The sequence below is a fragment of the Thermobia domestica genome, chromosome 10 (genome assembly GCF_964235325.1).
Source record: "Thermobia domestica chromosome 10, izTheDome1.hap1.1, whole genome shotgun sequence".
Lineage (NCBI taxonomy): Eukaryota > Metazoa > Arthropoda > Insecta > Zygentoma > Lepismatidae > Thermobia > Thermobia domestica.
The window spans coordinates 35609856-35624626 of NC_137463.1; the positions used below are offsets into that span (position 1 = coordinate 35609856).

Genomic DNA, 14771 nt, shown 5'->3' on the forward strand with positions numbered 1-14771 from the left:
AAGGAGACGGTGATGATAAGAAATGAAGAAAGTGCGAGGAAACAGGAGAACCCCGAGAAAATCCACGAACACGGTATTTGTTCCACCACCTAGCCCACTTGACCCGAGCTGGGATTGAACAAGGGACCCGAACTCCATGCACCAGAGGTGAATGCTCTACCACTGAGTCACCGTGCCAATAAACGGAATTGCCTTACAATCCTTGTTAGCTGGTGTCATTACTTAAATCAAACGAATAAGTAAAAACAGAACTTGAAAGCTAACACAAAGAATTAGTAGATCTATTAAAATCGATGAAGAATTAAGTCTATCTGCACGTGTTAAACTATTCTGTAGATAAACAATGTTGGTTTGTTTGTATAGCAAACATTGAGAACCCTATTGACTATTCCTGCAGTTGAGAACCTGTTCGAATAGACATTTCCTTCAAAAATAAATAAATAAATAAATAAATAAATACATTTAGAATTCATTTATTGAGTTTTTCTCTGAACAGAAACAATGTCGTCTCATGATTTACTCAAGGAAAAATATTCAAAATCCTGGAGAACAATGAAAGATGAACCAGAAAAAGTTTCTTGTGACAAATTTGTTATAAAGACAAGTAGGGTGTTTCACTCAATAAATTGAATTTATGGTGAGGAGTTCTGAGTTTGATCTCCAATAGACGTATATGTTGTCTGCAGTTGCGGGTTCACATTTACCGAACATAACATGTTTCATGCTAAACAAATAGGGCCTTGTGCAGGGTCGTTTTGACGTATGATTAGTGTCATACTAAAACCTGACTACTGCAGGGAAGATATGTTAATCGCACTCTTTAGTATGGCACTAATCACGCGTCAGAAGGACTCTGCATAAGGCCCATAGGATTTAACTCTCAATTGGAAGTGTAAATGAACATTAGACATTCTATTCGCATTACAAACATTTACGATTCAAATGTTAATTTTTATTTTCAATAAGGTAAAAAAAAATATGTTTCTAGTTCATTTAAAATATTCAAGTTACAAAAATGCTTTGTAATTGTGATTGTGGTATTAAATTAAGTTGGTTCATTGTGTGATCAAAATAACACTCTTGCCCCTTTGTATTCAATCTATAAGGGTTCGTATATTGTGTTCGAAATAACGTCCTGATTTACTTCTTGTTTTGTTTTTTCATCATTTGTAAATAAGGATAATGTAATTCTACATTAACCGACCACATTGTATACATGCATACTTAAGAGGCAATATACTGTATAAGGACAAGTCAGATTATTACACTTCCTAGATAATGTTTTGGTAAGTGATAAAAATAAGCTAAACTTATTGTGAGAAAACAGTGGTGAAAGTCTCATGATATGAATTTATCTCCATAGCAACGAAGCTCCTAAGATACTTAAAATGGCCAAAGAATGATAGGGTTGGCTAGTAGCTCCTACATTAGTCAAAACATATTTAAATGGGTATAATTAAAAACTTATGCCTGCTTTTACGAAATGCAGTGCGTAATATATAGTAGGTAGATGAAACCGCAGAGATCTCCATTTACTAAAGATAGTTTGTTTAGCAGAAGCAAGAAGCATCTGCCTCACTTGGCAACACTGCAGCATGTTATAGACAAACCGTTAGCAGCAAAGTGATTTTTCTTAAGGAATAGCCCTATTTTTCTACACATTTGACAAAATGTTTATTTTCTAACTTCATTAAAACTGTTCAAGAGTAGGATTATTATATTTTCAAACTAAAAAAAAAAAAAAAAAAAAAAAAAAAAAAAAAAAAAAAAATTAAACCAATTATTTTTATGACTTTTTAAAACATATTTTCCTATACTTCTAACTTTCTCCAGGAAATCTTCCTTTCATACAACACGATCATATTTATATGCTTCTTGGATTGTAGGAAAACAAGTATTCAGTCACAAAAACATGTGATTTTTTATTTGGCGTTTTTAGTGATAATTAAACAAACAAACAAACAAACAAAAAAAAAGTGTCCCGAAACCGGGCGGTACTCTGTAAAAACCAGTTATCTGGTAACCCTAGTCAAGAACCATGAAAGAAAAAACCTGAGTTAAACGAGGCAAAATGAGCTATTCCGGGAGCTTCTAGCACAATACAAACCTACGAAAACATTGAGGAAAAATGCATGAAATGTGATATAATAATACTGATATGGAATTGAAGCCTCTTCTTTACTTCTTATTTTATTTTTGGATGAAAAGATCCAATATATTTCAATCAAAAATTTTCTTGTAGGCCTTATATCTAGAGAACTACATATAGTGTAACCAATCTCAAACTATTATTTAACTCAGTAGATGTGCTTATTACGTAGAAAATACGAAAACTCGATTTAGGGACCGTTCAAAAATGTTGTGGCCCTTGATCCTAAAACTAATTACTGGCTAAGATTGCAATCTTTTTATCCATTTTTGGTTTTCCTATTTCCTGTTATTTTATTTTTTAGCGTAATAAAAATTCTTATGCCAACCTCATTAACGTATCAACTGGATATACACGTGGAGCGTCTATTACTAATTAACGTATTGTCCGTTAATGCAACCCTTGCTAGTTGGAGTTATTGCTTAAATAAATAAGTAAAAGCAGAACATCAAAGCTAACACAGTTAGTAGATCTATTAAAATCGATGAAGGATTAAGTTTACTCCATATACACATGTAAAATTAATCTGTAGACTTTGTCAAGTGACCTACAAAGATAATACTCTGGAGACAATACATTAACATACTATAAACTTATCCTCTATTGATCAGTATGAAGGTCCTTGGCATAATTTTCTGTAATATTATTAGAATGTTAATGGATAAAAGTGTCCAAAGATCAGACATACCAATCGACAGATTAGGATTAGGAAGTAGATTTCTGGACTCTCAGCATCTGTAGCCATGTATGAGTGATGACGTCCCTCAGGGATCATACTATCCCAGGAAAGGGAAGGAAGGAAGCTGCCTGGGACCTGCATGTTAGGTACCATCCAGACATTTGCCTGGTGTGAATGAGAAAAACTTCACTGAGGATGGCTGGCCTGAAGATGCTTTAAGGTTAGTGCAAAGGGACAAGTTTTGCCGATAGATGTCACTACAGTCTTCGTATCTCTCCCATGTATTTTTTACATTTCACGAAAATTTACAATATCTTTTATAAATTTCAACCTAGAGACTTCAATTTTTTAGAGAAGGAACTTCATAACCTATTAAAGGGAACAATCCGTGCCGATTTTTTATTTAAAATTTTCTTCATTGTTGAAACAATTCCATTGTTAAAGGTTTGGATATCCATTTCAATAATCAAGCCATTTCAACAATGAAGAAAATTTTAAATAAAAAATCGGCACGGACTATTGCCTTTGACAGATTATGAAGTTCCCTTTCTAAAATTTTGAAGTCTGTAGGTTGAAATTTGTAAGAGAAATCATGAATTTTCGTGAAAGATAAAAAATACATGGGAGAAATACGAAGACAGTAGTGCCATCTATCGGCAAAACTTGTCCCTTTAAACCAACCTTAACAGTTTTTCGACCGACTGTCCCAATCGACAGATTTCATCGAGATACTACTACTACTACTACTACTACTACTACTACTACTACTACTACTACTACTACTACTACTACTAATAATAATAATAATAATAATAATAATAATAATAATAACTATATGGGTAAGTGTAAGTTTTCATACCTAGTTTTTGGTAGATCGAGAAAACTTTTTGGTAAACCTAAAAAATGATGGAGTACGACAAACATAAAGATTCATTTTTAATTTTCTGGAAATCTATACTTGAGAATTCTTTCTCAAGAAAGTCATTTTGGTCAGCTCAATGAGATCTATGGATTGATATTTGTCTCATTTTTGGACAATATTATTGGTAAACATAAACTAAAGTTCCCTTTCGTGGGTTATTTTTTTTTCTAGAAAAAAATAGCATGGTGCCTCATGTTATACGACTACATATCACACGGCAATATTAGAACGTCTTTTTTTTTAAGTATTTTGGTTTACTAAAATTCCTTTTTATATTTACCATCTCCGTCCGTCCGGGAAACAAAAACTCTCAAAAACTACTCGACCAATCATCAAATTTAGTTAGAATGTAAAGGGGGAAAAGTTGCGAATCACAATATCGTATCCCTATGGGTTTTCTCGGAGTACTCTCGGCGGGAGCTTATGTGGTTTGGATTCCACGTTAATCAGTAGGTCCACGTCTCATATAGCCTCGCTGCTGAACGGAACGTTAAACTCAAAATCAAATCAAGTCTCGGAGTACTCCTGTTTCCTTCCACATTCTCATTTCACCAATTCTCCCATTATCATTCACTTGCTTTTAATCATCGTCTCCCTTAGCCTAAAGGATATAATCGTAGGACGTAAAACTAAAATATTTAATTTCATTTTCAAAAGTTAGGAATCGAATTCGTTGTCCGATACTCAAACCGGAAGTGGTAAAAAAAACTAACCGTTTCCAGTTTTAACGTTGAACGTTGTGGAGCAAAAACGGTAATAATAGAGAGACGTTTTCCACAATCGATTAAGCGTCCCCAAAAGACATTACTTTCCCATCCTTAACTCTGTATTAAAAATCGGAAGTGGATGGAATTCACTATAACTTCCGGTTTCAATGTTTATCAACATAGAAGAAAAGCAATAACATATGACGAGAGAAGTGGTTTCTTGAAATCGACTTACACCATAATATGCAAAGGGAGAAATCATGAAAATGGTGGAGGATAAAGAACACTGAACCTGAAAAGTGTTTTGTTGTTCTATTTTCTTCTTCAGGATTATTTGGATACTTGAGGTTTTAGCGTAGTAAATGCAGTTTGTGATGAGGCTTATCTGAATCTAGTAAAATTCCCTTCGAAAACAGAAGTGAGCTTTGTACTCATAAGCACTGCATTCAATGTCTCCTTAGTTGTCTACATATTGTTTTAAAGTAGTAAAATATTTTACTTAAACACAACTCATGAATTATGTCTTAGTTATATCAAGATTAATTTTGTCACTTTAGAGTCAATGCATGAAAGAGAAAATTCACCGTTTTGTGGATCAAAGCGTATGACACGAAATATGAGTCGATGGGTCAAATCTTCTTGTAAACATTTTCAGTTCTGTATGCATTAACTATTCCTGAATTTATACTGCCATAATATTAACCATCCCAGTGGCGTATTTACGATTTTGATTCGGGGAGGGCTTTGCTAACTTTCGGGGAGGGGGGGCTTTGCCTGAAAATGTGAAAATTCTGCAAGATATTTCATATACTTTACTATAGTAAGTAAGATTTCGAAGGGCTTAAGCCCGGAAGCCCCCCTAAATACGCCACTGAACCATCCCTATATAACTTTAGTGAAATAACTGACGTAGATATTTAAAATGAACATGAAATATGCAGTTTAACGTTCTGAGGTTATTAGCTAAAAATTATGATGGATGATGATAAAAATAACACATTGCTAAATATTGACTGGAATTATTTTTCTTCACAACAAAACTACTTTATATTACAATGTGCAAAGAGACAAATCATCAAAATGCTGGAGAATTACATATGACTACTGAATCTGATTTTTAAAATTCTGTTTTGTTTTTATGATATTGTTAAATTCAACGTATGGTCAGGATAATATCCGAATCAAGCCAAAGACTATTCAAAAATGTTTCCCTGCAAAATGGTAGACCAGTAATAAAAGGCTTGTTTAAGTAGTGGCTGAGCAGTTAGATCTTGTCATAAAAGAATCATAGCTACAAATATTATTAGACCAGCGAGGAATTTTAGCAGGATTTAAAAATACAAAGTGAAATTGTGACATACGTGCAACAGTGGTCTAACCAAGATCCACATCTCTATGTCTACTTCATAAATTTATAAACAAAATGCAAAATAAATCTCAGCTTCTAGTACAAATTTACAGTGCAGCTTTTAAGTTGAGAGTTTCTCTGTATTAGCTATGAAATACATGTTCTGTAAAATAAATTCCAGAAGAAAATTGGAGACTTTAAGCTGTATTTCTAATTTTTAAATTATTGTTGGTCTGCTGACAAACAAAAATTTACTTTTTTTAGGGGGGGGGGGTATTTTCGTCATTAACACTTTCGATCCTAGGAGTATGTAAACTGTCTAAGTCCTGTATACTGGAGAAAATAAGGGTTATTTATTTATTTTTTTTAAAAATCATATCTTTTAAAGTTTTTATTCTAAACGGTTGAAACTTTCAGAAATGAAAGAAAAGGTACCAATCTATTAATAGATGCCGGTTTCCGTACAAGACATATGTGAACTCGTTTCAAACAATAACTTGATTTCTTTCAAAGTAATAATGCTTGAGTGTTGTGAATGATAATGATACTCCTTCTTTAGTTCTGTTTATACAATGACTGAAAGGCATTCTTGGATCAGGTTTGCCAGTAGATAATTCACAAAGCACTCAAAATTACTTTCTCAAATAAAAGAGCGTACCAAATTCATTTTTGGTTACTATTTTAAATTTTAAATGGTTGTGTCGTTCCCGAACGACACTCGGATTTAGCGTAAGTTTACTGGTTGTGTTGAAAGTGTTAAAGTCTTCATCTGTTAGTCACAAGTTTTATTTACATAAGAGTGTGAATAGTACAGAATGCGTCTTAGTTGTAATCACGTGAGCATCCACAAGTTGTCACATCTTATTTATTTAGTTTTTTTAAATATTGGAGATTGATCATGTTGAAAAGCTAATACGTTAATATGCTTGACATAAAATATTGTATGTAGCTATACTATAAAATAAACCTCTCAACAACTTAAAAAAATTGAAATAGCAATCCACGCAAAACTCGTAACTCAATGAAAGGTTTCTAACATGATATTACCATTAGCATTTACTTAAAATGCTCATATATTATGTAATATGGTAGATGTGCATGAATTCACAAACAATTATAAGCTGTCAGCTGGAAATTGTCCAAGTTCTTCAAGCCCCCATATATAAAACAACCAATTTTGAATTACTATTACCGTATAATTCCTTTGACAATCTGTGCTACAATAACAATATTAACATTATTAATAATATAGATTATACTTAGTATTCTTACAAAATATGGCTATTTTATAGCATATAATTAAATGACAATTATAAAAATAGGAGCAATTAATCTCCCAAGAATAATTTTCAAGAAAAAAAGTTAAGACATAGGTTTAAATAACACATAATAATATTAATAGTGTAAAACATATATTTTCCTTACATTAGTAGCACACTTGATAGTAGATTTTATATAGGCTAGTGACTGGCATTTTAGAAGTTGTCAATTCTAAAAATAAGGTAGAAAAAACCTTGTCCCAATACAGTTTAAAGTTTATATTGGCCAACCGACAATTTGCAATCATTCATCGAACAGTATTGGCCTTTCAAAAAATAAAGTAGAAAAAACTGTTCGCCCAATGTAGTTTAAAGTATATATTGGGCAACCGACAATTTGCCATCATTAATAGAACAGTATCGGCCTTTTCAAAAATAAAGTTTAAAAAAAAAAAGTTGACCCAATGTAGTTTGAAGTGCATATTGGTCAACCGACAATTTGTCATCATTCATCAAACAGAATCGGCCTCGTTCTCCTAATTTTACATTTTTCGTAAAAGTTTCGTTGGCAAATGCTCGGCAGAGAGATTAATTATAACGTAGGGTCAACAGTTGACTAGCCTACCGTTTAACAACGTTGGGTCTACTATCTGTGCTGCTAGAGTTAATAATATAATACCTGTTGATCTATGTGATACATGCATTTTAAAAAAAATCTCAATTACAACATGACAATAAGTTCGTACTTAATTCTTATATTTCTGTAACATTATTTATTCATTATTACAATTAAGTCTGCGATGGTCAACTTTTTTTTTTTTTTAATTTTTGGATCCGAAAATGACAGTAATTCGTAAGCTTTCATGTAAATTGAAAATTTTACAAATAAGTTTACCTATAAAGATTAAAAGACAAAAACAGCGTTTTCATTTATTGGTTAAGGTCACGTTACATAGTTTTCCAGGTATTAGATACTATATTGTTCCCCCTTTTTTTTAAATCATTGCTCAGTAATATTTACGACTCATATGATACGACAGTTCAATTGATAGTCTTGATTAAATTGTAGTATATATAGTGTATAACTGCTAATGCAAGACTTTATATTCATTTATGCAGGAATTTTGTACACAAATTTTGTAGGCTGAATGTTCAAAATTATAGTTTTTAGGGTAAAAGGCTCTAAGCCAGCTTTATTAGGTGAACAATTTTGACATGTTAAGCAATTTGTCTCTAAAATTAGATACCCATATCCCATCCACCTAGTACGACTAATGAGGTATCAATGAACAAACCGTAATCAGGATGGGAAAATATCTGGAATTGTAGCCCAGGATCTTCCAGATACAAGTGAGGCAAAAATGTATGTTAAAATATACTTATAGTTTTCTCCACAAATACTTTAAGTATTAGTATCCAGGGTCAATGATATGGTTTTGCAATCCAATCCTGCTCTCTTATAGACGAGATAATATATTGGAGGGTGGCCTATACTGTGAGGATTGATTTTGATTGCTGGTCTTTGCATATGATAACTGCACCGGATTCAATTCCAATAGTAGTTAAAAGCCTGCATTAACAGAAGATCCAGTCCTTCATAACCACGGTGTTGGATGCAGAAGATAAAAAAGACAAATTCAAACAAGCACTAGTTTATACTATGATGTGATTTTAAATTTTAAAAAAGCATTCAACATTTTTAAAAAGTTCAGTGTGAAAATTACGGTACTTGTATTTGAAGAAAATATATCTGATTGACCATCACTTAACCAAGCCACATGTTCATAAAAACTACGTATAATACGAAAAGTTACTTACCTCTGCAATGGTATAATCCATTCGTTCGTATTTCAAAAAATGGTGAAAAGGGAAATGCGTTTTAAAACGCTATAGCACAAAGGGTGTACGCTAGACGCTCACTCTGCTATTGACGTGGCGCAGGGACTCGTGATTTCTATTCCCAAGGAACAGAAAAAATGGTTTAACAACTGAAAAGGGCTCAGTTTATTATGAATTTCTTTCGATCGTAATTTGGTCTTGAAATTTTTTCCTTTTTTCAAGCCAGTAACTGAAAACGGTGCTACTTTACTTTTTTCATGATCACTATGTTGATTTGGCTGTTGTGCTGAAATGAACACGTATTGCAACGCCAATATTATAGAAATATATCAATACAACTTCAAGATAACGCGTAATATTTGTTGAAATGAATGTTGTTATACCGGTCTTCCAACTACTGGGTGATGTTAAATGATAAATAGTAATTTGTTGGCGGTTTAGAAGAACAATATTTACGTTTTCGCAAAGATGTGTAAATATTCGCACACGTACACACGTTGTTATATGTTTAAATAATTAATTATTTACGCTAGCCAACAACACACTAAAAAGTAGCAAATATTCTGTTGAAATTTCTCTCGCAAAAATTCTTTTTGACACAACTGCTCAGTATCGTTGGTTAGAAGTTACTGAATCCACTCATGATGCAACATTTACATAAAATTGTCTGATGATCTCCCACAATCATTGACTGGTGAGCATATATCCTGTCACGTGTAACAGTGATAAACGAGTGTCATAGAGGTCGGCTCGGAAAGCTGTCCCATGGACTTAGACGCTAGTTCATTTCATTCCACTCGCTAAACTAGCGAAGGCAGGTGATGACGAGTTATTTTCTTGGCTTAATCCCAATTTTCAGTTTGCTCTTCGAACTGGGCAGTTATAAAAAAACGACGTTCCGTTCGTTAATTCGATTAGTTTCTTTTGCTCTTATTTCCTTGTTCTTGTTCTTTTTCGTGAACTAGTTTAGTTAGCAAAAGTTCATCGACTCAAATTTATAGCTTCATTTCTCATTAAGAAAGAAAAAAAGAGGGGAAAGTTAATCCGATCATGCCTTCCTTTCATGAATAACAGAATCAAATATAATTTAATGATGCACGATTTGAAACATAAGTTCAAACTATCAAAAATCAAGAAGTTGAGATATCCTTTAATCTATGTGTACCACACTGTAAAAAAAATGAGGTGTTGAAACACAAAATGACTACCACTTAAGCGTGTTACTTGTGTGTTAATTCAGTACCAAGCACATCGCCTTCTGAGCATATCAGAAATAACTCCTTACTACCTGGGAGAATTTGCATTGATATTTACCGTTTATTATGAGCAAAGCTTTGCGAAATATATTTGGCACTTATGCCAAGTAACGAATAATGTTCTATGTTTTCTGTAATCTGTCACAATAATATTATTGTAAACCTGTGAATCGTTTGACAACGGTTACATAGGCAACAGTTCTGCCATCTTCTGTTCAAACGTGCTAAGACACAAGAATAACAGATAAAGAAAATAGATGGAAGCACTGCTATTTGTGTAATTGTTGTCAGATAGTTCACAGGTTTATAGCAATATTATTGTGACCAGTTACAGAAAACATAGAATGTTATTAGTTACTTGCCATAAATGCGAAATATATTTCGCAAAGCTTTACTCATTCCAAACAATAGAAAACAATGCAAATACTCACAGCCAGTAAGGTGCTCTGAAGGCGATGTGGTTGGTGTTGAATTGACACTCAAGTAACACGCTAAAGTGGTAGTCATTTTGTTTGTTTCAACACCTCATTTTTTAAAGTGTACTGCTTCGTACTTAGGTTAGCCAATCGACTTGGTTTCCCAAGACTGTTCTCAGTGGCGGATTTAGAAGCTAAAAGCTGGGGTCCCAGCCAGACCCCAGACTATGTTAGGTATATCATGAGTTAACTATATATAAATAAAAGCTTCAACTATTTGTGTCACTCAAAAAACTGGGAGGCCTAGGCCCCCTGGCCCCGGGCTGGAGCCGCCACTGACTGTTCTAGTTTTGATATTCTTAATCCCCGTCTCGAGCAGATTTTTCGGGAGTCCTGGTTAGTATCAGCGTTTATTAATGGATTGTAGGAGGGAGAGCGAGAAAGAGAGAGAGAGAGAGAAATGTCTTTATAAATTAGCCTAAACACGTTAATTAAATTATTTTTCCTTTGTTTTTTAAATTTCTTTCTGTAAAGAAAATAAAAGTAAATAACAATGAACAATAAAATATTCTAGATAATAGTCAAATCTAAGTGACTCTTAATGTACTCAAATTTTATAATGTTAATAACAATTATGTAATAGAAAGCATAAGTAAAGAAGAATGAGCCATAAACTATTCCAGGTAATACGCATTTTTGAATCTAAGTGATTCTTGATGCGTTCAAATTTTCTAATGATGAATGATTGTTGCAATCGTTCAGTATTCGATAACAAATGATTGTTTATTCGAAATTAAATGAAATATTTCTAATTTAACATCCTACGTTATACATCGTAGCTAAGGTAGATGGTGATGATGATTTTTTAAGAAAATGAATCAAATGGGTGAATATTAAATGAATGGGTGAATATAGTTTATTTCTCGTTAACAGTGGCGTATTTAGGGGGGTGGCTTCCGGGCTTAAGCTCCCCCGAAATCTTACTTAGTATAGTAAAGTAAATGAAATATCTTGCAGAATTTTCACATTTCCAGGCAAAGCCCCCCCAAAAGTTAGCAAAGCCCCTCCCGAAACAAAATCGTAAATACGCCACTGCTCGGCGATAATAAGTTAATCTCAAGAGTTAGAGGTTTCAAGATGTGAAGTTCGAGTTTGTGAAGTCTGTATGGTTTTCTATATTTTTCATCTAATCTTAACATAAATAATCTCATTAACAATCAATATCAACCAGGGGCGGATCCAGGACCGACTTCTGGGGGGGGGGCGGTGGTTGTCATACTGCTACTTTTAAGGGCTTCAAACTTTGAGATGGATGTTATTTATATATATAAAATAAGAAAGTTTCCTCTTCTTGGGGGGGGGGCGATCGCCCCCCATTGGTTCCGCCCCTGATATCAACACAATTAATTAAAAAGATCATAAACAATTATCTAATACAACCAAAAACTATGAGAACTTACGAGGAAGAAACTGCTTGTGGAAAATGGGAGGAAACGGGAGAATCTCGAGGAAACCCATGTACACGGGGTTTGTCTACCACAAAGTTTACTTGGCGCAAGCTGGGGTCAAAAACCAGCAACCCCAGGCACCACAGATGAGACTTTTTTCACTGAAGTACCACAAGCCTCGAATAATTTATTCGAATGAAAATAATTTTCAACTAAATAACTTATTCGAATGAGAAACTATTATTTTTCTAATAATTTTCCAAACAATGATTCGAGTATTATTTACGTATTTTTGTTCAATATTTAAGTAACAAATAATTGTATTTTTCAAAATAATATTCAAATAACGTGTTGTTCGAATCGTTAGTTCCAAATAACGGAAAATTTGCTGAAAATTTTTTAGTAACAAACGACCGTTCAAATAACAAATGATTGCATTTGTGAGGAAAGTTAGCGAACACTTCTTTGAATAATATTTACATCATTACGCATAGTTACACTCCAGCACTTCACGGAGTACAGCTTGAAAACCGTCGATTAGATATGTATTATCACGGAATAGAACGGGAACCAGTGTTGCCACAGTCGTAGCTGTGGAGTGGGCTGAAAAATAGTAAAATAGTACCAAATTGAAACAAAAAGGGCTGAATTCATTGTTTTATACCAGTATAGTACATGACTCTATAACACCAAACTAAAAGAGGTAAGGTTCTAGAACACTCCCCCCTCCCCTTTCAAGAGTCCAAATCAAGAAAGTACTCTCTTTAAAAATTACTTTTTAAAACCATCCAAATAGGAGGGTCCCGAACAACCGTGGAAGTAGATGAAACTTCTCTCGCACGTAAGAAGTATAACAGAAACCTCAAATTAAAAGGGAAAACAGTTATCATCTTCGGTATGTACTGTACGGAAACCAAACGCACCTCTATTTGAAAGTGACCAATAAACCGAAACGGTATTATGGCCATATATGAAGAAATATATAAAACGAGGAACAAATCAATCAACTCTGAGTCCGTGTATAAACAGTACGTTATAATAAAATATTAAAATATAAATTATTGCACCTTATTCTCGCTTATTTCAGTGCCCAAAGAGAATAAAGACTGTAAAAAGAATGTAAGATAAATATACTGACATTTGTAAAAATGTAAAACCGGCCCAGGGTCCTAGAACCTTCCCTGGAAGAAATAACAACACATTATTAATAATTTTAAGACACAATTATATCTATTATTTCTAACTAGTGCAGCACATATACGCATTATACACATACGAAAACACAACTTTTAAAAATGTGACAAGTATTTGTTGAATGGTGCTGAATTGGGTAGAATTGTACCTACTTTTTCACAAAAGGGGCTGAAAGTGGTACCAACGGGCCGATGAATGACAAAAAGAGCTGAATTTGGTACAATTGTACCAAGTGTGGCAACGCTGACGGGAACACACTGTCCGGACTATTTGCATTTTTATCGACACTAGCGACATCTTGATGTCCAAACCGGCTGATTAAAACCCATCTATAGTTTGTTTCTTGTTGACAATAAGATAATCTCAGGAGTTAGAGGTTTTAAGATGGTGTGAAGTTCGAGCTTGTGAAGTCTGTAAGGTTTTCAATATTTTTCATCTAATATCAACATAAATAATCTCATTAACAATGAATATCAACACAATTAATTATATCAACTATTATCTACTACGCTAATTGTTTAGAAATGAGGGGCCAAAATTAGTGAAAAATAGGATGATTTACAGAAGTAATTAGTTGATAGTGTTGAGAAAATATAGTACACAATTTTTTAAAGGCAGTAGGTAAAGGTAAGTAGAAATGATTGCCCATTTTATGTCGAGAACAGAACCCAACAAACCTCTGCGGGACTTCTAACCCGTTCCTACTACTACTACTACTACTACTACTACTACTACTACTACTGCTACTATTCCTTATACTATGGATCCTAATTTAACGTATGAAACCATAAAACGACCGGATCGGAGTAGAATTTCGCAAAAAAAAAAAAAAAAAAAAAAAAAAGTGGAAAAACTGGCTCTCAAAGCTAAACAATAGAATCTAATACAACCAAAAAATATGAGAACTAATTATTGAGGGAGAAACTGTTTGTGGAAAACAGGAATAAATTTCAAAATACTTAAAATAAAATAGTATGATGATCTTTTATATCCACTTTTTTACATTACCCATGTAGAACAATTATAACATAAAATCAAATCAGAAAATATTAATTGAACATATGCAACATATGAAACATTGCTAGTTGCATCGTTAATTTTATCGAAGTACACATTCGCGACTTTCCAGCATCAATCATGTAAAAAGATTTAAAATATTGCATTATACTGCTCACGACTATATTGGGCTACAAATCTTTGTCTTTTGGACTTTGTAATGACATGTGAGATATCATTGTTTGATGAATCGGAATTATGCAATTCGCTCTCTGCACAAAGAGAGAATAATGTATTTCCAAAACTCTATGACGTCACATAGCAGTATTGCCAATACAAAATATGATGATGTTGCAAGTTCGTACAATGAAAGATGCATCATTATGCTACAGAGAAATATGAAATATAAATAATATATTACGTCGATAATAAGCAACCTATAACATTTCTTATCGAACTCGATGAATTCGAGTACGTAATAATTTGCGCAAATTTAAGACACAATCATTAATCTGGTAAGGTTAAAATAATCTTGCAGAGAATAGAAAATACGTGAAC

General features: G+C 33.3%; 1 protein-coding gene across 2 annotated transcripts in view; it reads right to left on the reverse strand.

Annotated features, from left to right (window-relative positions):
- Nucleotides 1–14771, reverse strand: part of cu (NADP/NADPH phosphatase nocturnin) — a 114144-nt gene that overhangs the window by 71557 nt on the left and 27816 nt on the right. The window contains exon 1 of one of the 2 annotated variants that reach the window (XM_081728016.1): nt 8883–9552. The exons of the other annotated variant lie outside the window; for it this stretch is intronic. The gene's annotated coding sequence lies outside the window, so the exon portion shown is untranslated. Of the gene's footprint in view, nt 1–8882; nt 9553–14771 lie in introns of those variants that run through there. 2 annotated transcript variants of the gene reach the window in all.